We start from the raw sequence: 26,760 nt of genomic DNA, 5'->3' as shown, positions 1-26,760 counted from the left end.
CAGGATACAAAATTAATGTGCAAAAATCACAAGCATTCTTATACACCAGTAACAGACAAGCAGAGAGCCAAATCAGGAATGAACTTCCATTCACAATTGCTTCAAAGAGAATAAAATACCTAGGAATCCAGCTTACAAGGGATGTAAAGGACCTCTTCAAGGAGAACTACAAACCACTGCTCAGTGAAATCAAAGAGGACACAAACAAATGGAAGAACATACCATGCTCATGGATAGGAAGAATCAATATCGTGAAAATGGCCATACTCCCTAAGGTTATTTATAGATTCAATGCCATCCCCATCAAGCTACCAATGACTTTCTTCACAGAATTGGAAAAAACTGCTTTAAAGTTCATATGGAACCAAAAAAGAGCCCGCATTGCCAAGACAATCCTAAGTCAAAAGGACAAAGCTGGAGGCGTCACGCTACCTGACTTCAAACTATACTACAAGGCTACAGTAACCAAAACAGCATGGTACTGGTACCAAAACAGAGATATAGACCAATGGAACAGAACAGAGTCCTCAGAAATAATACCGCACATCTACAGCCATCTGATCTTTGACAAACCTGAGAGAAACAAGAAATGGGGAAATGATTCCCTATTTAATAAATGGTGCTGGGAAAATTGGCTAGCCATAAGTAGAAAGCTGAAACTGGATCCTTTCCTTACCCCTTATACGAAGATTAATTCAAGATGGATTAGAGACTTAAATGTTAGACCTAATACCATAAAAACCCTAGAAGAAAATCTAGGTAGTACCATTCAGGACATAGGCATGGGCAAGGACTTCATGTCTAAAACACCAAAAGCAACGGCAGCAAAAGCCAAAATTGACAAATGGGATCTAATTAAACTAAAGAGCTTTTGCACAGCAAAAGAAACTACCATCAGAGTGAACAGGCAACCTACAGAATGGGAGAAAATTTTTGCAACCTACTCATCTGACAAAGGGCTAATATCCAGAATCTACAAAGAACTCAAACAAATATACGAGAAAAAAACAAACAACCCCATCAAAAAGTGGGGAAAGGATATGAACAGACATTTCTCAAAAGAAGATATTCATACAGCCAACAGACACATGAAAAAATGCTCATCATCACTGGCCATCAGAGAAATGCAAATCAAAACCACAATGAGATACCATCTCACACCAGTTAGAATGGCAATCATTAAGAAGTCAGGAAACAACAGGTGTTGGAGAGGATGTGGAGAAATAGGAACACTTTTACACTGTTGGTGGGATTGTAAACTAGTTCAACCATTATGGAAAACAGTATGGCAATTCCTCAAGGATCTAGAACTAGATGTACCATATGACCCAGCCATCCCACTACTGGGTATATACCCAAAGGATTATAAATTAGTCTACTACAAAGACACATGCACACGTATGTTTATTGCGGCACTATTCACAATAGCAAAGACTTGGAATCAACCCAAATGTCCATCTGTGACAGACTGGATTAAGAAAATGTGGCACATATACACCATGGAATACTATGCAGCCATAAAAAAGGATGAGTTTGCGTCCTTTGTAGGGACATGGATGCAGCTGGAAACCATCATTCTTAGCAAACTATCACAAGAAGAGAAAACCAAACACCGCATGTTCTCACTCATAGGTGGGAACTGAACAATGAGATCACTTGGACTCGGGAAGGGAAACATCACACACTGGGGTCTATCATGGGGAGGGGGGAGGGGGGAGGAGGGAGGGATTGCATTGGGGAGTTATACATGATATAAATGATGAATTGATGGGTGCTGACGAGTTGATGGGTGCAGCACACCAACATGGCATAAGTATACATATGTAACAAACCTGCACGTTATGCACATGTACCCTAGAACTTAAAGTATAATAAAAAAAAAAAAAAAAAAAAAAAAAAAAACATTAAAAAAAAAAAAAAAAAAGAGCAAATTAAATACATAGCAAGTGGAATGAAAAAAAAAAACAAAAATAAGAGAAGAAGTCAATGACAAAAACCCAGAAGTTAATAATTAGGTAATAAAAATTAATGAAGAAAATAAGAAACACAAATTACCAATATCAGAACTGAAAGACAGAATATGAGTACAAATCATACAGATATTAAATGGACAATGAGAATATTGTACAAACTTTATGTCAATAAATTCAGTAATGGATAAAATACATCAATTCCTTCAAAACCATATATTATAAAAACTAAGGAAGAATTTTTCTCTATGTATATATATCTTATATATATTTTATATGTATGAGAGAATAGATTTATATATATATAGATATCTTACATATACATATGTAGTCAAATATCTTCCATAAAGAAAGCTGCAGGCAGAATTTTTAAACTAGAGGATTCTAGCAAACATTTAAGGAAAAATATGTTAATTTTAAACAAACTGTTTCAGAAAAGAGGAAGGAACACTGTCCAATTACTTTATTTGGCCACAAAACCATGATTTCAAAACTTGACAAAAATATTACAAGCGAAGAAAAAATTCAGATTAGTATCCCTCATGAATGTAGAGGAAAAATATTTAACAAAATATTAGCAAATAAAATCTAGAAGTGTGTAAAAAGATTAATAGATCACGATCAAGTATCATTATTCCAGGAATGTAAGGCTGATTTAATTTTTGAAAATCAGTCAGGCAATTGAACACATTAAAAAATAAGAAAGGGAGAGCAATAGAATATAATTACCTACATACATGTAAAGAAAAAAAAGCCACTTAACAAAATTCAACACCCATTTGTGCCACAAAAAAATAAATTTCTTAGCAAAATAGAAGAAAACATCATAAATCTAATAAAATCAAAATCTACATATGAGCTTGTGATTGAAGGCAAAATATTTAATGCTTTCTCTTAGATAGGGATTAAGCTTGGTATATCCACTCTCATCACCTGTATTTAACATTGAATTGGAGGATTTAGATAGGTCAAAAAGGCAAAACAATGAAATCAAAAGTATTAGAAAGGAAAAAAATTAAATTGCCTTTTTCCACAGTTGACATGAGTATTTATGTGAAAATCTTAAGGAATCTTCAAAATAAGTATAAAAGCTGAAAACTAAATTCAGCAAGCTCACAGAACATAAGCTCAATATAGATAGATAAATTATGTTTCTCACTACTAGCAGTAAAAAATTGAAAAATGAGATAATCAATTATAACATCAAAATCATAAAATTTTTAGAAATAAATTTACCAAAATATTTTCCTGAATACTACAAATATTGCTGAAAGAAATTAAAGAATAATTAAAGATATAATATATGATCATAAGTTGAAAAATCCATTGTTAATATATCAATTCTCCCCAAAGTGATCTCTAGATTTAATAGACCCCAACAAAATCCCAGCATATCTGTTTTTGAGAATTTGGAAATAAAATGCTAAAATGTATATGGAAATGGAAAGATTCTAGAATACTTAAAACACTCTATAAAAATAACAAGATTGGGCCAGGAGTGGTGGCTCAAGCCTGTAATCCTAGCACTTTGGGAGGCCAAGGTAAGAAGATCACTTAAGCCCAGGAATTCTAGACCAGCCTGGGCAACATGATGAAACTTTGTCTCTACAAAGAATACAAATATTAGCTGGTCATGGTGGCACACAGCTGTAGTACCAGCTACTAGGGAGGCTGAGGTGGGAGGATAGCTTGGGCCTGGCTGGTGCAGGTTGCAGTGAGCCGAGATTGTGCCGATTCCCTGCAGCCTGGGCAACAGAGTGAAACCATCTCAACATGAAAATAATAATAATAAAATAAAATAAAACAATATTGGAGGATTAACACTGCCTAATTTCAAAATTTACCAACAGCTGCAGTAGTAGTGATACTGATACAGCTAGAGAAAAGAAATAATTGGAATAGTAGAAAGTCCAGAAATAGACACATGTGTATAGATAACTTTAATTTTTACAAAGGTACAAAAATATTCAACTAGGATATTTTCAATAAATGATCCTGGAACAATTTTATAAATGTGAGAAAAGTAATACTGCATACAGAATTAATTTCAGCTGAACTAAAATTGTAATGCTGCAAGTAGAACATATAAAAGAACGTTAACGCAAACTTGAGGTAGAGAAAAATTTCTTAGAAGTATAAATAAGCACTAAATATAAAACAGAAATTGGTAACTGGGAATTCATCAAAATTAAAAACTTGTGTTCTTTGAAAACCATTAACAAAATAAGAAGGCAAGTCACAGATTGACTTTGCAATGCACACTTCTGATTTGTATCACACTCACATGCATGCACACACACCAATCCAAAAAATCAGCAATAAAAATACAATATAAACAAAAACGGTCAAAAGACTTGAATAAACACTTCACCAAGGAAGGTATTCAAATGACGAATAAGCACATAAAACTGTACTCTACAGCATTAATTATAAGGAAAATACAAATAACAAATCAAAATGAGATACCATTTCATACACTTGAAAATGGCTGAAATTTCTAAAGACTAGTTATACCAAAATGATGGAAGGGATGTGGAGCAACTGGAACTTTTACACATTGCAGAGGACGATGTAAAATAAAATCAACCTAGGAATGGCTAGTTTCTTACAAAGTTAAGCCTACATGCACCCTGTGATTCAGTAACTTTATTCTTAAGTACACCCAATGAGAAATAAACATATTTTCCCAAACAAATGTGTATAAGATTGTTTTCTGATAGCTTTTTTCATACTAGCCAAAAAATGAAAAAAAATCCATCAGGAGAATGAATACACAAATTATGGTGTATTGGAATAATGAACCACTACTGCATGTGACATTCATAAACATTATGCTAAGCAAAATAAACCAGACACAAAAGAGTACATACTGTATGATTTCATGTATATTAAGTTCAAAGCAAGAATAATTTATGATAATCAAAGTCTGAAACACTGTTGGCTATGAAGAGTGGAGATTGACTTGAAGGGGATATGAGAAAGATTTTTAGGGTGATAGAAATGGTCTATATCTTAGTGTGGTTAAGTGTTTTCATTTTTTAAAATTCTTTTAATTGTAAGCTTAAAATATATGCACTTCACTGTAAATCATACTCCAATAAAAATATGTAAATAATAAAATACAAATATATGCAGAAAAGTGGTTCATCTCTGCAATCAAATACATAAGGGCCTAAGTAGCGTGTTGAAGAAACGAAAGGTTCTTTCGACATTAATCCTCACCACAAAGACCAGGCCTCACTTCTCAAACCTGCTTGGAAATCCTCTAGCTGACACAGAAATGTCTTCTTGATTAAAGACTAACTGAAGTTGTCCAATGCTTCACTGTCATACAATTGGAACAAAACTACAATAAGTATTCAAAAACATACTTGTTTCAGTACTGTATGTTTGCTGTACGTCTCTAATATATAAGAATTCTTCCTTCCCAAGGATCACATCTCCTCCTGTTCTCTTAATGGAATCACTTCTCACCACCTCTAGGACTGTTATCTTTCCTTTTGCTCACATTTTCAGTCTCTTTCTCTCTACTGGGTCCATCCAACCGAAACAATAAGCATATTCACATCTTCCATGTTGTAAATAAAAAACAAACAAATAAATGAACAACGGCCTTCAGCCATCCTTCCATGGTATTGCCTCCTCCGGCTATTGCACCTCCCACCTAACTCTTGAAAAGCATCATGGAAACATTTCTCTCTACTTCTCCATGAGTCCATTCATCTCCAACCTCTCACCATCCAGTTCCAGCCTCAGTACTCTACTGAAATTTCTCTTTTATTGGCCATAAAAAGTATTTGTGTAAAATCTTAATCTTCTCCAACCTATCACTGCATCTGAAACCATTAACTACTTGGCATTCTTTAAATCAGTCTATTTACTTCCGTGACAATGTGACCTGCTGGAGCCTCTCTCTGACCACAGCTACTTCTGTCTGGGTGGTCACATGATTAAGACTCATCCAGAAAGTATCTCTCTTGGGAACTTGAGAGAGAACATGAAGTCTTTCATCAGGCCTTTGTAGGCATTTCAACAAGAAAATGACACAGTTTTTACTTAAGTAGTCAAGTATAAACCTTGTAAAATTTGAACAGTGAAAACGTTTTCGGGGGGGAAAAATAATGCAGACAAGGGGAACAAGAGTGGAAATAAGAGACCAGAGGGCCTCAGAGAGAGGGCTGCCTTTTTTTTCTGACTGATTTCTAGGTTGAAGACTGGGGCTAGTGGGAGTTTTATCTGAAGGATATTAAGATACCGATTTAAGTAGATTTCCTTCTTTACAAAGAAGCCCTAACAAAGTCCTTTACCGGTCCCTCTCCTCTTTTCAGACTTTTCTTCCCTGTTCTTCTAACTACCAAATCAATATGTCTGCATCTATCTTCCATTCTTTGCATTAATTCCTATTTGTTTGTTGACCAGTTGGGTCTATATAACCACTAACATCTCAAATTCAGTATTTTCAAATTTATCTTCATTCATTAACTATAATGTCCCCTCAGTTTCTCATAGAATATTTATATACAAAAGCAATATTCTCCTAATTATACAGACTGGACATCCAGGTTCACCCTTCATTCTTCCATTTTTTTGTCACACATCTCTAACCAGTTTCTAACTTTACAATTTCTCTCATTCCCATACCTCCTACCTCCTTTCCATTCCCAGAGCTACCACCTTAGTTCAGGCCCACATCAGTGTTCCCTTGAGGTTATTATCTTGTTTTTTTTATTTTAAAAATACTAAAAATATTAAACATTTTTATGTAGGTTCTGTAATATTTCAGACACTGTACTATACATATTAAAAAAACAAATTCAATTAATCCTCACCACACATATTTACACTTGACTATTGACATGGCTGCCAAGCTGTTCTCCTTTCACTAATGGTGCAAAACTCTAAATGCATCCTTCTTTTGCAGTAAAAGTAAGAATTTTAAGTTTTAATGAATGTTGCACGGGAGAAAACAGACTAGAACATAGATGTTTACAGAATTAAACTCCTTCCCTCTTTTCCCCTTTAGAGTATTTGATCTAGTGTGATTCTCTTCACGAAATGGAACTTCATTTGATTCTAATTCTTGCATAAAAGCCCATTACTTATGCTTCAAGGTACTCAAGTGAAATGGGTGTGGTATTTGTAATTAAAATTTAAATTAGCATCACACTAAAGAGAGCTGCAATTTCACTTTCCTATATCTTAAGGTACTCTTTAAGTAAATCCATAAAAAAATTATTTCAAAATATCTAATAGCAAGACATCTTTTAAATTTTTCTGCAAAGATAGAGTACATTCCATATAATTATAGGTAATATAAGCCACCAATAAGGAATTTAAATATCTAGTTCAGTTATTTAAAAATATGCTATTCTTATTGTGGAATACCAAATTATACATGTAAAGTCTCTTCTATTTAAAACTAAAACATGCTTAGTATCGACAAGCTCTGAGAATAAATAATCACAAAAGATAAAGTTAATAACTTGATCTATAGCAAGTCCAAGTATTGGTGTAATTGAAATAATAGGAAGAAATTAAGCAGGTAATATGAAATTTTTTATACCTATAATAACCACAGGGGCCAGGCACGGTGGCTCAAGCCTGTAATCCCAGCACTTTGGGAGGCTGAGACGGGCGGATCATGAGGTCAGGAGATCGAGACCATCCTGGCTAACACGGTGAAACCCCGTCTCTACTAACAATACAAAAAACTAGCCGGGCGAGGTGGCGGGCGCCTGTAGTCCCAGCTACTCGGGAGGCTGAGGCAGGAGAATGGCGTGAACCCGGGAGGCGGAGCTTGCAGTGAGCTGAGATCCGGCCACTGCACTCCAGCCTGGGCGACAGAGCGAGACTCTGTCTCAAAAAAAATAAAAAATAAAAAATAACCACAGGGGTAAAAATATACAATGTCTATCCATCAAAAGTTCCTTCTCACAAAGGAAGGTAAACTATCTCTTCAATAAATCTACATTAAGAATAGGACTCCAATTATACCTGTGTTTGTCCCCTGACATAGTCTAGACCATTATTGAGGCCTTGACTACAGCTATAAAGCAAAGACCCAGAAGAATGTTGTGGGAAATTAGAAAGACTATCTTTGACACCACAGATCGTGGGACCACAATCTGCTATTTTCTAAAACACTGCAGATTTAAAAAACACAACAACAACAACAATTAGAATATCCTCTGAGTAAACTTTGGTGCCTTTGGAGGAAGAAGGACATGCAAGGGGTATCCCAGAATGCATACACTTTCTGATTATCCCCAATACTCAAGTCAATGTAATGCCAACCATAATATTTGCATTCTACCCTCCCATCCTCATCTTCTCTCAGAATGAATGGAAAGACATGATGTGGCACAGCCATAACGTGCCATATAGATACCCCCTTCAAGACTAAGTCACTCATCCCTTCAACTTTCAAAAATGTTATGTTGGCTGCCAAGAGTTCATAGTTGACTCACTCCCTGAGAGAGGTTCGTGGTCAAGCGCTCATTCTCTCTCTTCTGCTGCTTTATACATCCAATGACTAATGGATGTGGGGGTTCAATTGCTTGAACCCCTTGCTTTAATACAGGGACCATATTGGCATCAGAGTTTCCTGTGAGACTGGTCAAACACTTTATCACAAATGCATTGCAGCTTAGCTTTTCCCTCTACCTAATCCAAAAGAAGCTCAGCATATATTTCTCTGTCTCATAGCCTACTCCTCTGGGAATGTGACCTAAGAAAATTGATAGCAAGGGAGCACTGAGGAAGTGACTCCAGATAAGATACTTCATCTATGTCCTCAGTTAGATGGGAAATGAGGACTTAATCACCGATGCTATGTAGAAAATGGATAGTCTGTGGTTTTGTATTATAGCAGTGTGATTGTTAATGTTTTCACTGGTGGTAGACGGGGATGGGATATAAGTAGAAGGGAATGAATTAGTGCATATATACTATATCTCAGGTATTTGAGAGGTTCATGGGAAGAAGTGATTCATACTGGGGAATACAGTAACTGTTGCTAGGGCCTCTTGATGCAGTATAGAAAGACAACAAAAGTTAAAAGTGATTAATTACTAATGTAAAGCTAAATTGAAAGACAGCAGACCTCCAATGTCACCATATAAATAAATTCTTCCCTCTTGCTGCAGATTAAGAAAAAGCTGAGCACCAGGTCCAGGAATTAATCATAAGAGTTATAAATCTCCAGAGAAGGTTGAATTCTCAGCTTGGGCAGGTTGGATTTGCCAAGACCAAGGCCTTAATTGGGAAAAATAGGACTATGAGTCATGGGATGGGACATTTGGGTTAATTCACCTGAAAGCCTTGGAGCCCTAGATTCTCCTGAATCCTCTAAGATTGCAAAAGTAGCTCTCTCCTTCTTCTTGGGGCTAGCACTTCATCCTTGCTTGAAGACGATATGGAGGCTTCTTACTTGTACGAAAATCTTTGCATCCACCATGAAGATCTACCACAAACAACCTCCCGGACCTCCCCAGCAACTAAAGTCATAGCATTCTCCAGCTGAGAAATGGCAGGGTCTGTTAAAGGAGGAGAGAGACTATATATTGGAGAAGATGTAAGACCTCACCAATATGTATGCACAAGTAGGAATTGGGAGAGCACCTATGGACTGGATTCTGTCAGTGCTAGATCAATGGAGAGGTATACAAACTTAAACAGAGGAGAATGTATCATTATGGGATACATTCCTTCTCCAGTGATATTAAATTTAACACCTGGCAAAGACCTATAGGAGGCATGTTAACACAAAACTAGAGTAATTCTTAAAAGACTGAAAATTTATGGTCTGCACTAAGAAATAGTACTGAAAATAGAAGAGAAAGGGATAATAAGTCTCAGAAAAGTAGATGTACTTGAGTGAATATACTATATAGTGCCAGAAAACCTGTCAGCCAAGAATATTCCATTGGAGTACACACCATTCACCAGTGAGATAAGTAAGGTGATTGTGCGATTCTCAGCAGCATTGTTGAGTATCTCAGTGATACCTATCATCTATATGTCAGGGATGTTACAGAACTAGGCTCTGATAATAATGGCAATAATAGGATCCCAAAAACAGTTGAGGTTAGGTAGTAGAGTTTAACTATCAGAAACAATGTGGGTGCAATTACCATAATAAGCCTCCACATTGGAGTGGCAGCCATGGAGGCCTAACTTAGAGCTATGAAGATGGCTAACAGCATACAGTTCCTAGAGGCAAGCAGATGCACACTGCTCCACAGATACTGTTTAATTTATACAAGTGAAAGAAATAATGGATGATTAGAAGGTTGAGGACAGCCTTCCCAGTAAGATTCACCAAGTCTGATCTAAGTGTTGCTGCTGCCAAATATCCAATCTGCCAGCAGCTGAGACAAAGTTTGAACACCTGATACAACAGCTTTCAAGAAGATGGACCAGCCACTTGGTAAAGATTGATCACGTTGGACTTTTTCTGCTCTAGAAAGAGCAATGCTTTATTTTAATTGGAATCAAGACAATTTTTGATATGTTTACCTTTCCCACCCACATAATTTTAGACCAAGGGGTCTACTTCATCTTACTGGAGATGCAGCATTAGACCCATGGGAGTACACACCATTTACAATTTAACCTTGTATACCCCTCTACTACTCCTATCACAACAAAGCCCAGAAGATTCCAATCTGTTTATATATATATATATATATATATATATATATATGTATATACACATACACATATATTATATATACACATATATATGTGTATATATGTACATATATACATGTACAGTAAATGTGAATATGTACATATACACACACATATATACATACACATATATATGTGTGTATGTATGTGTGTGTGTATATATATACACACATACCCTTCTAAGGTATATTTCAAGTACCAGGTTATAAATGATACCCTAATAGGAAGAAGTCTCATAATTCAGAATGCAGTATATGCCCTAAATTCATGACTATCACATGGTACTGTGCCCTCAGTAGATAAAATACATGAGTCCGGGAACCAAGGAATGGAAGTAGGCATGGCCCTACTTATTAACACTCTCAGTGTTCCACTGGAGTATTTGTACTCCCCATCCCTACAACTTTGTTCTCTGTCATTATATAGGACCTACTTAGCAGAGGGGGTCGCCTTCTATCAGGAGGCACAGTGGAAAAGTCATATGGTTTTTAACATATGGTTGCACCTGGCCACTTTAGACTTGGCAGGAGGAATTGACCCTGACCCTGCGAAGAATGTAGGGCTGAAATTACATGATAGGGACAAGGAGAAATACATTGCACCCAGATAAGCCACTGAGGAAATGCTTTATAACCCTGGTCCAATTTGATTGTAAATAAACAAGATGGCAAGATGACCAAAGGTCCAGACACTTTAGGGACAAGAATTTGGATTACCCCCATCAGATAAGCCAACTAGATCAGCAGAGGTGCTAGGCATAGGTACCGGAGCATCTAAAATGATAGGTGCAGGAGGGAGATGATGAGCTGTGACCTTGGGACAAGCTGCAATTACAGGGACTCTGGTTAATTTCCATAACCTTTATGTAAGTTTCCACAGGAAAAGAGACCAGCCAGATTCTTAGAGAAGCCATCTTCAGATGTTGTTAACTTGCCACATGAAGCAAGTAGATTTGAATGGCACACAGGGTTGACAAGTGGATGCCAGAGTGTGATGCCTTCAGGACCAAAGGGCTCATTCCCCTGAATCAGTCTCTAGGAATGGTCCTCAACTGAAGGGAATCTTGGTTCTTGGATTGGCACATATACCAGTTCACAGTTTTTTTTTCATTCTGTTTCTGAATATGTCCTAGTTTTGCCTTCAGGTCATGTGACTTCAGATCTATAAAATGTGAATATATTTTCACAGTGTATTATAGGTATCAAGACAGATAATGGGAAACAAAGGATAATAACAGTTATTGCTGTTTAATATTTGCTTGCTCTTTTCCAAGCAGTATGCTCAGTACTTAAAAATTCATCTTCATTATGCAACAATCCTCTACAAAATGTACTATACTTATTCCTGTTGTTGAGAATAGAAAACTGTGGTCTAGCACAATTACGCACATTTCCCAACACAACAAATTCTAAAACTGGTAGTACCTACATCTGAAGACAGACCATGGAGCTCCAAAGCCTTAACCTGATATCATTATATTATACAGATAATCTGAAAAATATAGAATGTACATAATTATATCAGGGAAAACATAATTTGAATTTAAACTGTCTGCTTATCCATTTAATTTTAGCATTGAATATACGAAATATAAACACTCTATATATTCTCCTGAAAAGGCTCTGTGTTGACATATTGTACAGAACTTAAATCATTCTTGATGGATCCTCATTATAAATTGTGTCTCCCTGACAGATTCTCCATTTCCCAGCTGTGTTTCGACTATGGAACTCCATCCTAAATGAGAGGTTTACTAGCATTTAATGGAACTCTCATTCAGTTGGTGTGAACCTTGGAGTTAAGCAGTACAGAAATGCCTAGCCTTGAAAATACAAGGTTTGTGAAATAAATTTTGTTTACAAAATTCTGGTCTCCTCTGTTCACCTCTTCTGTGCTACCTAATGCTTCTTTTCTCTGCCTCAAGTTCCCAGTAGACTCAGGTCTTACCTGACCTACTACAACTTTTGAGAAATAATTTGATGACAAGATAGGTTATAATAATAACTGATTTACATACTTTTCTGAATAGTTGGAAGAATTTGAGAGTAACAAAGTATTGGCATGCTGAAAGGGAGAAGGATAATGATATTTTGATTTGTTTTCCGAGTCTTACCAAATAAGCAAAATTATTGTACATCTCTTAATACACTGATTTCCCTTTATGCTATTTTCTATTCTCTACAGCAGTGGTACCCATCCCTGGGCCATGGACCAATACTGGTCTGTGGCCTGTTAGGGACCAGGTCACACAACAGGAGGTGAGCAACAGGTGAGTGAGCGAAGCGGCATCTGTATTTACATTACTCACATTGCTGCCTGAGCTCTGCCTCCTGACACATCAGCTGCAGCGGTATCAGAGTCTCCTAGGAGTGTGAACCCTATTGTGAACTGCGATCTAGGTTGCACGCGCCTTATGGGAATCTACTGCCTTTTATCTCCCACAGCCTCCCATCAGCCCCAGATGGAACCCTAACAAGCTCAGGCCTCCCACTGATTCTATGTTATGGTGAGTTGTATAATTATTTCATTATATATTACCATGAAGTAATAACAGAAATAAAGTGCACAGTAAATGTAATGCACTTGAATCATCCTGAAATCATCCTCCATCCCCGGTCTGTGGAAAAAATGTCTTCCATGAAACCAGTCCCTGGTGCCAAAAAGGTTGGGGGCCACTGTTCTAGATGTTCAAGCTTTACTAGTGGGGCAACTTGAATCCACTTAAACTACAGAAGTGAAAGTATAAAGAAAATATTTTAGTTTTTGGAAGGGGATTTGAGGTAGGAAAGATGTGTCTATATTTTGTATATTCGATGCTAAAATTGAATGGATAAGCAGACAGTTTAAATTCAAATTACGTTTTCCCTGATATAATTATGTACATTCTATATTTTTCAGATTATCTGTATAATATAATGATATCACTACTGAAAAATAGAAGCAAAAACAAAAAATTTAAAAATTTTATTATACAATAAGCACTTCAGTGTAACTCCAGTATGTCCTTTACGTACAGATACAAATAGATCTGTTGAAGCTAGAGTTGCATCACCAATTTCTTGGCCAGCAGAGGGCAAGACCGAAGAACCCCTTCAATTCTTGCTCTGCATTTAATCTTCCTGATCTTTTGCTGGGTTTTTTGAAAGCTTTATAATTCTGTATTCATTCTTCACTCATGATCTGTTTTTCATAGACGACCCCATTGATATGTGGAATAATTATCTGCATGTTTGGGATAATTCAAAGAGTCCTGAATAAGTAAGAGAATGGGACAAAAACAGGTAGATATTTTTTAAAGTCCTTTTCCCTATTAAAACATACTCTCTTTAAGAGAGTCTTTAAGAGAGTATGTGTTAATAGGCTAAACATACTTATCTCTCTTTACGAGAGAAGGCAGGCTGGGCGCGGTGGCTCATGCCTGTATTCCCAGCACTTTGGGAGGCCAAGGCAGGCGGATCACGAGATCAGGAGATCGAGACCATCCTGGCTAACACAGTGAAACCCCGTCTCTGCTAAAAAACACAAAAAATTAGCCGGGCATGGTGGCGGGCACCTGTAGTCCCAGCTACTCGGGAGGCTGAGGCAGCAGAATGGCGTGAACCTGGGAGGCGGAGCTTGCAGTGAGCTGAGATCCGGCCACTGCACTCCAGCCTGGGCGACAGAGCGAGACTCTGTCTCAAAAAAAAAAAAAAAAAAAAAGGAGAGAGAAGGCAAGTCTACCTAATAGAGAAGAGGCAAGTCTACCTAAGAAAGAAGGCAAGTCTACCTAAGAGAAGGCAAGTCTACCTAAGATTCAGCAGAGAAACTCCTAGTTATCATGGCCTAGTTACCTTTTGGACAAGCTGACCTGCTCTGCCTTCATGAGTTTTGCCTCAAGTAAGTAAGCCTTGTCCTTTAACTTGCTTAGGAATAATGGACAGGGTCACAGGAAGAAACATAAATACTGAACCGTGTTAAACTCTTCACCCATTTTTTTCCTCTGATCCTCCTTATCGTGACAGTGTCAGAGACCTCCAAACTCTGAGATGCAGAACTATTGCAGTCTACCCGTCAGCACTTAGGATTAGCCCCTTTTTAAAGCAGCTATCAGAGTAGCCATGCTGGCTGCTGTCTTCAAGAAAAGTGCAATTGTATACTAGTATAAATAAGTCCATACTTTCAAAAACAGGTAAATCAATGATGACTACTGCTTTACAAAAGCATTTAGCGCAATTTTCCTGAAAACAAAAATTTCCTTCCCTAGAGAATTTAACATTATGGTTAATTTGCAGATATTATTCTATTTGACTATTTGTATATCTGAGAGTAAAAAAAAGAAAACATGTTTTACGTGGCATAATAAACAAAACAGAAATGTCCTACATTTGCCAAAGAAGAAATAGATTTAATGGCAAAACAGATAAAACATGAGGAGTTACAGTTTTAATTTAAGGCCACTGCCCTGTTGTGGTATCTTTAGAAACTGTTTGGACTAATATTTATTCTTTTTTTTTAATCCATGAATTTCCTACCAGGCTATTATTTCAGGCAGAAGCCAAGAAACATTGCCTACATTTTTTTTGTCTGTTTTTTGTTTTTAACAATTAAGCAGTGCTTGTTAATCAGATTTTGTTGACAGCTTTCCAGGACTATAATTGAGGTTACATAACCTTGCCTTCATTGATAAATGCAATTGAGACACTGTGTCTAGATGAGAAATATTCTGATCACAATTTGGAGGGGAGGTATCTATTTAACAAATTCAAAAATATTGAACCATATGCTGACATTAGAGAGACAGCTCAATTTCCTCTGTACTGTTTTACTCACACCAAGCATGGCATCTATGAAAAAGAATTTTTATGAGCCCACTACCTGCATGATAGTCAACACAGAGTAGGTTACTGATGATGATGAAGAAGTGAAAGATATATTCAAGGGGAAATCTAGCAACCTAGAAACCTCAATTTAAATTCAAAAGCTTTAAAAATACTGACAATATGGAGATACCAACAAATATTTTGTTTGCAGCAAGAAGTGACTCTTTGATGTCTACTTCATGAAATTCAGACCCAACAATAGCCCTGCTCCTTACCATACTTTTCTCTGTTCCAACCCAAGATACCTCTTTACGTCTCTGCTTGGAAAGAATGTACTTTCAAATCCTCCCTAGCAGACCATTCCTGTTGCAATACTAAATCTTATAATTCTATATTCATATTTCCTTCCCCCAAAAGATGCAAGAGCTTGTGACGGCAGGTCCTTTGTGATTCATCTTCACATTTCTTCTGTGCAACCTAGCTAAGTGCCCAAAGGCATCTTAAATAACAAAAACAGCCTCCTGGGCTCCACTCACAATAATTTTATTTTTTTGTGTCCCATAAACATTTTGTCTAGAATATTTTCGCTGACCAATAATAATACATATCATCCCCTCTTCTTTAAAATATCAAGAAAAATTATTGTAGGAACTATTTTTTGTATTAATAATGTCAAACACAGGAAACTGCTGTATTGTATCCCATCAGAACCATTTTAATCCACCGAGGTTTCTTCCTTCCCTCCTCATCCTCCCATACCTAATATAGGTAAGCATTCTGCTAGTTTTGCAGTGAAGAGAACAACAGCATAAGACTTGCCCTCAAGGAACTCACAGTCTAGTGAAAATAGAAGAGAAGGCAGATACAGGCACTAGAAATTCAGACCAGACTGGATGGTGAGGGAGAGAAGTATTGGGAAAGCCAAGCCTTTAGGCCTCTGCACAGATAACCACACGTTAAACTCACACAAACACATTTGGTCTGAAACTGAACTTCATTTATCCTGCAAAAGCTGCTCACAGTTCTGTAATTAACCCAGAGGAAACCTCCTAGATGCCAAATGTTTTATAGATAGTTTAATTAGGGCAAAAGTAGCAACTCGAGACAGGAAATATATCTCTCAATCAGGAAAGAACAGAGACATCCTTCAGATAGCCTAAGGCACACAGCAAGAACAGAAAATGTAAACACAGTCACATCAGTGCACTGGGATTACTACACTGAATTTTGTGGGCATGTTTCAAACCCAAGCTTGGCTATCTGCTATTGTCCATGACAGTCCTCCCCGTCTTCTTCCAGAGCCCATTGCCAAGTCCTCAGGACATGCAAACGAATTGTAGGAGTACTGTAAGCAAAAGGTAACTAAGATAATCCTGCTAGTACTCAAGAATATTAAAAACCAAAAAAAAGGAGCCCGTCTTTCATGTTTAGAACTGATGTTCTACTTTCCCTTCTGTAGGATGCTGGCTTTGAATTGCTATTCTGGAGGAAGTGATCGATTTTGCGTAACTGCAATCTTTTTTCTATTCCTCTTTAACACCAATTGTTTTCCTCTGGCAAGATTATGTGTTAGGATCCAGGTCTATTTCTCCCAAGGCAAATAATCCATATAGGAGGTTAACTTACTTTCCCAGTGATTTCTACTACCTTCCAAGCCAAATAAAATAAAATTTGAATTACCCAGACAGCCATTCCTCATCCCTAACAATGTATTATTTAACCAACTAGGAAATGCCTATTTATCTAAAATATCTGTTTATCAATTTCAAATAATTAGGAAATGAAATGAAGACCTATTATGTTAAACATAGTTTAATATTTTATACTGTAGGAAGCACTAAAGAGAAATCTTAAGAATCTTTCATGTCATCATAATGTATATCATTATTGTGCAATATTGCAGACAAAAGATAAGCCAATCTATAAGTAGTATCCTCACCTGTAAATATCTATTATATTTATCCTTCTTCTAAAGCTATTACCATAAATTAGTTAATTGTTCATTAATGTTTGAATTCCAGATAAATAGGATTTCAGAGTGTCTCTCCACTATAGTTGAGATTGGTTGGTTTTATCACTCACTTTCACAGACATATAGTAACAAATTTATTTGCATTAACATATGAACAGGCTTTGCTTTTTGGCCCATTTTCATCTGATGTTAAGTAGTACAGTAAATTATCTGTCCTCTAAGAGTTTTAGATAACTAAGAGATTAAGTTCACAATGAAAAGGGAGACAATATGTGACTGAACTGAGAAGCAATTGAAAAACAGACATTCAGAAACTGTAACTACTTTAATAAGTACTTTCTTGGTGCTGTATAATTTTTAAAAAACATATCTAGTGTTTTATAATCTTAATTAAATTTGGAATTTTTTTCATATCTGGTGTGCTTATCAAATTTTCAGATTTCTAAGAAATGTCTTATTCATTCTCATAGAAGGATTCTGTATATTCCTAAAACAACAATCAACAAATAATATCTTGTCGGTAGGGCCTGAGTTACAGAGAAGTGGAATCAACTCTAAGAGAAATTCATCAAGGCTTATAGTGTCAAGTGTCTTAAGAGAAAGGTAATATGAAATCTAGAAACAAAAGGAAAACTTACAAAGCTAGGCTCAAGTTGTCTCTCAACAGATTCCAGAGTTGACCCCACATTTTGTCTCTCTTAATTGGCATTCCTTCCCCCTTTCAAGTTCAAAGAAAGACTTCAAGACACATTTTGCTTAGACTTTTTGTTCACTCTTGGAGACGTTTTCTTCCAACATAAAATATCACAGGTGAGTGTACTTGTCTATAACGAGGCACACTGCCTCCTATCTTGAAATACATAGATGCTCTAAGAATTTCCTCAAGAAAACTTAAAAAAGAGATCAGTAGGGGTTCCTCCCTGGATTTCTTTCCATAATCGTGGCTATTAAAAAATCCGTTGGGAGCTAGATGCCATCAAGCAGGACCCACAGTAGCAGAGAAAACAACATAAACATGTTAAATGTGCTCAGGAGGGAGGCAAATGAAAGTTGAGATTATCAGCTGGAGTCAAAATGGGAAGATTTAGACCAAAGGATGAGAGGAAGGATATGGGATATAGATCCAGTGAGGAAAATATTATTACTACAAAAACCAAACAGACGAAAGTAGTAGTTTCAGAACCCCGTGATCAATAAGAGGAAGACAAATGCCATAGTAAGTTGACATTGACCTGTAATGTGACATGGCTATGACTTCAGGTAGGCAGCTCCCCTACTAATAAAAATCCGTCTTCCATGGCTTTCATAGCTATACCTCTTCTGCCTTTCAGTGGTCGTGTTCATGAGCTACATGGACACTAGATCCTGACGTTCGTGTTCACCACAATTACTACTGAAGTCAGGAGCCTGAAGAGTAAGAATAAATCAGCGTTGCTGGTCAGACTCTAGTCTCTCTTCTTGTTCCCAGGAGCATTTTACAGTGGTAGACACTTCTTGAAACCCACATCAGCTGTACTATAGAAAGTCAAGAAAAAGACAAAAGACCCCATCAAAAAGTGGGCAAAGAATATGAACAGACACTTCTCAAAAGAAGACATTTACACAGCCAACAATCATGTGAAAGAAATCTCAACATCACTGATCATCAGAGAAATGCAAATCAAAACCACTATGAGATACCATCTCATGCCAGCCAGAATGGTGATTATTAAAGAGTCAGGAAAAAATAGATGCTTGTCAGGCTGTGAAAAAACAGGAACGCTTTTACACTATTGGTGGGAAGGTAAATTAGTTCAACCATTGTGGAAAACAATGTGGCGATTACTCAAGGATCTGGAGCCAGAAATACCATTTGACCCACCAATCCAATTACTGGGTATATACCAAAGGAATATAAATCATTCTACTATAAAGACACATGCACACACATATGTTTAGTGCAGCACTATTTACAATAGCAAAGACATGGACTCAACCCAAATCCCCATCAATGATAGACTGGATAAAGGAAATGTGGCACATATGCACCATGGAATACTATGCAGCCATAAAAAAGTATGAGTTCATGTACTTTGCAGGGACATGGATGAAGCCGGAAACCATCATTCTCAGCAAAGTAACACACGAACAGAAAACCAAACACCACATGTTCTCACTCATAAGTGGGAGCTAAACATTGAGAACACATGGACACAGAGAGGAGAACAACACACACCAGGGCCTGTTGGAAGGTGGGGATTGAGGGGAGGGAACTTAGAGGACGGGTCAATAGGTGCAGCAAACCACCATGCACATGTATGCCTATGTAAGAAACCTGCACATTCTGCACATGTATTCCCGTGGTTTTTTTTTTTTTTTTTTTTTTTTTTTAGAAAAATAAAGAATAAAAAAAAAAAAGAAAGTCAATAAGATTTGCTGCCATAACCCTATGGAAAATGCATATAAGCCTATATTAGAATCTTGGAGTGACTGATTTAATCAGAAATAGCTGTCCAAAGAACCCCAATCTGCCATAAATGTGCTGATAAAGTCATTACCATTTTAGAACACAGCAGAGGTTTCAGTTTCCTTCTGACTTGAGTTATTTTTCTTGTTATTTCCAACTTTGCATACCATACTCTTCTTCCCTTACCAGTTTTTTTGGTCTAATAACATATACATTTCAAATATAAGAGCAAATATTTACTGAGCATTTATCTTCAATACACAGATAATGAAAAATTTACAGCCAGTGTTCACTGAGGAGTTCCTTTATGTTATTTAACTTAATCCTCCTGTAAACTCTGTGAAGCAGTGGTCTTTATAGTGTCATTATTTTCTAGTTGAGAATTCAGACGCAGAAATTTTAAGTAACTTGCCAAAGTTTGCACAAACACTGTACTTAAGGAATTTATTCTCTAGCTAAGGCTTTTAGAAAGTAACACGCAAAAATATAGGTTTTAACTGTAATCCAAGACCAAAGAAGAAATCTCATAAGAGAGTATATGATGCATTAGTAAATTAATCAGACAAATCATTTACTACTGTGGAATTGTATAAAATGTCAGTATCTGGAAATTGCATAATCTGTTTAATTGGGGCAGAGATTGGATAAGGAAATAGAAAAAGAGATAAAGCTGGAAAGGCAGTCAGATCTGGTTGTAAAATATATTGTGCCATACTAAGTGTTTAAGGCTTTAGTTTGTAAACAATATAGTGTCCTTGAAAATTTTTGACCAGGGAGTGACATATGTCACATTCAAAGCATTTTTAGGACAATGAATCTGGCAGTAGTATGCAGAACAGATGCTTAGAGAAAAGGATCATACAGACAAAACAATTGGAAGATTCAAGCTGTATTCTAGGCATAAAGTTATAAGAACTTGAACTAGGGTGGTGTTAATAGGAAGATAACATAAGACATGGTTGGAGACCATGTGTTAAAGAGAAAACAAGAGTAATTGAATATGAGCCATGAGAGAGGATAAGGCAGTGAGGATGATTTGAGAGTTGGGTCTGAGAAACTGAAGCAATCAGGAAGAGGAGCTGCTTCAGAGACCCAGAGATGAATTTCTTGACTTTTGAGACAAGTTAGTGGAAATCCTGTCAAAGAGGTAATAGAGGCCACTGAAGAAATTCAGGTCACCAAAACAAAAAGTAGAAAGAGAGGATCAGGAATGTTCCCACTCAAGGCTAAATGGAGAATGAAAGCAAATATGGGAGGCATTTTTTTTTTTTTACTTTGCTGTATTTATTTATCAAGCATTACATTTATTATTTTTAAAAATATGCTCTTCAACCACTCACCAATAATATTGTGGCAACTTCTTGTGTAATGAAGCAAAATCTTCTAATTTTAGGGATTATTTTCTAAGAAGAATCAAATATTAACTTTTACATATATGAAGTTATCAATATATTTTGCCTCTTACCAATAACCCTCTTTGAAAGTGAAAAGGAAATACAAATTTTCCTTAGGTTTGAGAAGCTTCATAGTTAAATTTCCCCTTCAGCCATGAGAGCTCCCTACAGCCCTCCTTTGTCTAACATATTCTCATCCGGTGTGCCAATTCAGAGAGGAAGACACTGGAGAGAGTCAATCTATTCCAGGAACTAAGTAGAGTAGGTACATATACTTTACTTTTAAAAGCATTGTTCCATAAATGACTCTTAAAAAGTTAGCAGCTAAGTATCCTAATGCTATTTGTTTCTTGTTAACGAAGTAGCAGTATTCAACATCTATCACAGCTACAGCAAATATTTTATGAGTCACAGTAAAAAGCCTTATACAAAACATGCAGTTCCATGGATTATAATTAAGCCAATACTTCTGCTTAGTTGTCTGAAGGAAAACAAGTTGACAAATTTCTTACTCAATTCTAAAACCATGAACACTGTTTCTTCAGTTTATCATGTAGGCAAACGCTATTTACCAAACCTCTAGCCTCTCAGGAGAAGCAAGTCAGAGTCAAGTAATTCTGTAGCTACATTTCAAATGGAGTCAAGCCTACAGAGTCTGCACGATGCAGTTTCTATAGAATCTCTGAGTCGGGGAACTAGAGGGGATCTCCATGAACATCTAACCAGTCTAACAGACAACCAAGGCTTACAAAGAAAATGATGGCCTAAGTTTACCCAGTCAATTGGTGACTGAGCTAGGATTTGATTAATTACAGTATTTTCTATGAGATAGGAAAAAACACTGGACTCTTCTTGTTGGAATGTGTCATTCATTCTCTAGCTTTATCTCACTGGTAATTTTTACTTAAGATTTCTCATTAATAAACAAAGCAACTATTTAGACTTTTTCAGTTGTGTGCCACTTAACAATGACATGATTCAAAACACAACCCTTCTTCCTCCAATTATTCTGGGACCATATCAACAGTGCCTCCTCTCAGAAACGTGCCTCAGGGAATGTGCCTAAGCCATTAGTTCTTCCCACCTATAAAATAGAAATAGCCACCCACTCTGTCCAATCACTGCTCTTTTTCTTTTATATTTTGCATGCTTGGAGAAGCTACTTCTAGAGTAAATAATTTCAACTTATAAAACACATGAAGCAAAATATTTTCATGCAAAACACTTTTTCCCCATCAAAAAAACATATTGCACCCAGATTCTCAAGAACCAGAAGGCTCAGAAACAAAGTATGTTTTATCCTGAACACAGGATTTGGGCCAACAAAAATTGGTTGTTGGGAGCAAAAGACAGGCCGAAGATGGGATTGTGAAAATGTAGGGAGAAAAGAAAATATTTGAAAGGGAAGTCCATCTTTTATAATTACTTTTTACAAATACTTCGAAATCTCTGAGTACAATTTATAATGTTGAGTTCCTATCTAGCATTTATTTCTACAAAATATTTTCTTAACTCTTTATATAGGAAGAGTAATATAAAACTCTCTTCCATAACAAGATTATAATTAATTTCTCTATGCTGAGGCTAAAATATACAATATAACTAGGATATAAAGAGATGGAAAATATTTATGCCTACTGCATCGCAACCATTTTGACAAGAGATAGAGAAACAATTCAGTGTGTCTTCTTGTCTACTTCTCCTTTGGAGGACTTTTGACCTAGAGATTAGAATATTTATTCCTGTCTCCCTTCCTATGCCTTAAAAGACGATGAGGGAAACAAACACTGCTGTGGCGTTCATTATCTCTGTAGAGATTACAGAACTGGTGACCAGTCTTTTGCATGCTCAAAAACTACAGATTGAGAGGGCTATTAATAAATCTTTTTTTTTTTAAGCTAGAAGAAAGTTGGAGCCTAGTGATCCAACCACAGACAACTTAAGATCCAGAAAGGATTTGTAATAACAACAGAAATACAAATTTAATACCTTGAATTTGTAACTTTTTGCTACAGTTATTCTAAATGCATATTGCCAAATGAATGGATATTAGGTGCAAACTATGACCTATTTAGAAAGTGGCTTTCTAGCTATAAAAGTGTATTTCAGAAACAAACTTGGCATGTATTTAAAACTCTGAAAATTTCTAGCTGAAAGCAGGATTATTTTTCCTGGGTGACAAAGTGATCCTAATGTCTTCAAAAATTCTAGAGAATGCCCTTCTGTAGTAAAGACTAGGGGATGGAAAGAATGAATAACAGAAATGTGTATGTTGAAACTGGAAGACAATGTACAGGTGGCATAATACTTCAGAGAAGTTATGGCAGGGTTTATGCATTGCATTAGCTAAAAGGTTAACAGAAATGAAAGTGCCTAAAGAATTGGGGAAAAGATATTATCATACCAAAAGTGTCTGATATTATAAAACAGAGGTTTGCCCTAAGTCGGCAAAGACAACGAAGTACATTCTCTTCTGCACTGACCTGCCTCCCAACCCCACCTCAGCCCTAACATACATTTGGTGTGTTTTGTCTTTAAAAGGGGAATCACTGCAATTATCATGTGTTTCCAATGATCCATGGGCTTTTAAGCAACTAGTTCTGTGCACCACATACTATATTGCTTCATATTTAAAGACTAGCAACCATAGCAAGTTATTATATAGCCTGGAAAGGAAAACAGTTTACTTTATTAACAACAAGCACGTGAAAAGTGATTTCTCTAGGCTTCACTAACAGTTTACCTCATATTTCACCTGGGCATGAATTTACCTAGCACATAGTGATGATCTCTGGAAGGAGTTTCCAGATTTCTTTAATTGAAGTCTAACAACAAATTATTGAATGCTAGGAAATAAACTCATACCTATTATCCACCTTCAAATTCTACTGAAAAAACATTGGCAATTCTACTGAAATTACTTTCTCAACAAAATTCCCTTATAGTTTGAAAATACAACTTTGTAAATCAGAGTTTCAAATATTCTTTTAGATGATCTTTTATCAGTTTATTAGTTTAAAAAATATTTAATGGTTTCAGTAAGATTACTGCTATAGTGTTTCACCTACAGACATCATAAGCTTCTTTATACAAGATGTCAACATAGAAGAAACACAGAATGTTTTTCACTCCCTGCTAACAAACATAAACTTAATACTTTGCTCATCTTCTAAATCATTCCTCTTGTCTCAAGAATTGCCTGTACTTACTCACCATATTTTGACATTGTTGTTGTTATAGTAATGTGTGGAATTTTCAAACAAATGATTTTCTCATTTTGTTTACGGCCTAAGTTCTCCAGATCGCTACCATTTGGCAAAAATGAAGTTTATAGTTTTCAAAGAGCAGGGTGGTGATTTACTTTACAGTAGGCATAAATGACAATTTAAAGCCCACTTACCTCTATTACATTTGAACTTTTTAATCATAAGTGGGAACAACAATAATTAAAAGCCAGGGTCCTAGAGTTTTGACATTAACTCTGTGTTAACACTAAAAAATCTATTAAATATTTTATATATACAAAAATGTAATACTTCCTCATTCTCATTTCTCCCCTCCAGAAGATTTCATTTAATATAAACATATGTACATTTAATTTATTGACAATTTAACCCACTTTGATGAAAAGTATTGATGAGCAAAAGGTGGTAAGATAATTTTCTAAAAAGCATTTTTTTATTAATTTCAAAATTATATAAACTTACAATCTTAGCTTCTTGAAGAAATGCAGAGTATTTTAAAACTAATCTTTATACATATTACTCACCCCCAAACCTCTTTCATTTTTTTGCTTAAAAGCCTTACAAGGAAAATTGATTTTTAAGTTTTATCATCTCCATCTAGGTACTAAAGACAGTCAACATTACTATTGTTGTATATCTGTCTTTATCCTGATGATACAAGTATATCGATGATGTAATTGCAGAAGTTAGGGTTTACTCATGCTGTTGGACCAAAGAGGTTTTTTAGACTGCCTCCTTGAGCACCACAGAACAGTTGTAAAACAGAACCAAGCACACAATTTAAGCAATTCATCTCTTGAAAGTAAATCTACAGGATCTTCTTCTTGAAGAACTGATGAAGAGCTAGAAATAAAAAATCATTGGTAAAGCTTCATCTGCTTCAGACTGGATGCTGAGCTGGAAAAACACTTGGGTGACACACTATTTTATGACATCTTGGCTTTTAACCCTTTCCTAGAAGCCCTCAACTTTTGTTCTCTGTTGAGCTCTATTTTTTTCTTCCAAAATTCCAAGAGATTATGGAATATCCCAGCCTTTCGTCTCAACCCTATTTATCCCTATGTACATATTCTCCTGAAAGTTGACTGGAAACTAAGCAATCATTTATCATTCTGAATTTTTTTTTTGAAAAAGCAATGACTGAGAAGTCATGATGCTCCATAGAATCATGTACATTATAAAAACAGGAGAGCCGAGATTTTACAAATGCATCTACTACGCTAAGAGAACCCCATGGTTGTGGTTCCCAAGTGCAAACAAAAAGAAGGGACAAGAAAATGCAGACACAAAATCGCATGCAGATGAAGCAGTGCATGCAGCGGAGGAAAGACCATACCTGAGGGATTCTCCTTTAAAAAAAAATGTGCACGCCAGCTGGGTTGTTCCTCTCCTCCTTTTGGAGTATATGTGTTTTCCTTTTAGGAACACCACTTGCGATTGTGCTTCTAGTCTCGTTTCCTTTATTCAGTCACAAATAGTTAGAGCAGGAGTGGAAGCTGCGTCCCAGGGATCCGACTCGTGCATTCAGGCATGCCTTGGTCTGCAACCGTGTCTGTTCTTTTCTTGTCAATTCTATCGCGCTCCCCGGGTAGCCTCCGAAGCAATTCTACAACTTAGCTGCTGGCAAGAAACTGCCTTTCCCTCTTCTCATTGCCAAATACCTTCCGCAGCTCATTTCTCATCTCTTTCTCCCAGAAAGCAAAATGGGATCTCTCCCGTGTGTTGACGAGCGCCCAGGCTCATCAACAATTGAGGGTGAGGAGCAGCCGGGCTGAGTGCGTGCTGGGAACTTCACACATCGCCGGCTGCGGCTGAGGCTTTTTTGAATGCAGCACCAACACTGCGATCCCCAGCCTCCTCCACCAAGAGAGACCGGGTTCCCTCTCCTGCCGCCGTAGCTGCACGGAGCAGCTCCGAGAGGGTGAGCCACAGCCCCTGCTCACAGGAGACGCACTGTAACCACTGCCAGGTGTGGCCTTCACCACCGCACTAACAACTAACTGTGTGGGACACAGCTTCATCGCTGGGAGACGCCTGGATGCCAGAGCTTCCTCAGCCTGTCTTTCCTTTCTCGCTGGATGATGACCTACGAGACGGTCATGGCCAATTCTGCTAGTGGAATAGCGTGAATAATACTAAATTACTCATGCCATTCAACAATGACTGTTTTAGATGTACTTGGCTGTACTTGGAATTACGAAAGTATACCGCACACAGTATCATTCCCTATTAGCCACCAAATG

General features: G+C 36.7%; 1 protein-coding gene across 1 annotated transcript in view; it reads right to left on the bottom strand.

The window, feature by feature from the left end:
* The window catches only part of UNC13C (unc-13 homolog C), a 701,690-nt gene extending 675,351 nt beyond the window's left edge, over positions 1–26,339 (bottom strand). Inside the window, exon 1 of the mRNA XM_030930702.1 lies at positions 25,854–26,339. The gene's annotated coding sequence lies outside the window, so the exon portion shown is untranslated. The remainder of the gene's footprint in view (positions 1–25,853) is intronic.
* Between the last annotated feature and the right edge of the window lie 421 nt (positions 26,340–26,760).

Source organism: Rhinopithecus roxellana, chromosome 5 (assembly GCF_007565055.1).
Source record: "Rhinopithecus roxellana isolate Shanxi Qingling chromosome 5, ASM756505v1, whole genome shotgun sequence".
In the NCBI taxonomy this organism is placed as follows: Eukaryota; Metazoa; Chordata; class Mammalia; order Primates; family Cercopithecidae; genus Rhinopithecus; species Rhinopithecus roxellana.
This window is presented reverse-complemented; position numbering and strand designations above follow the sequence as displayed.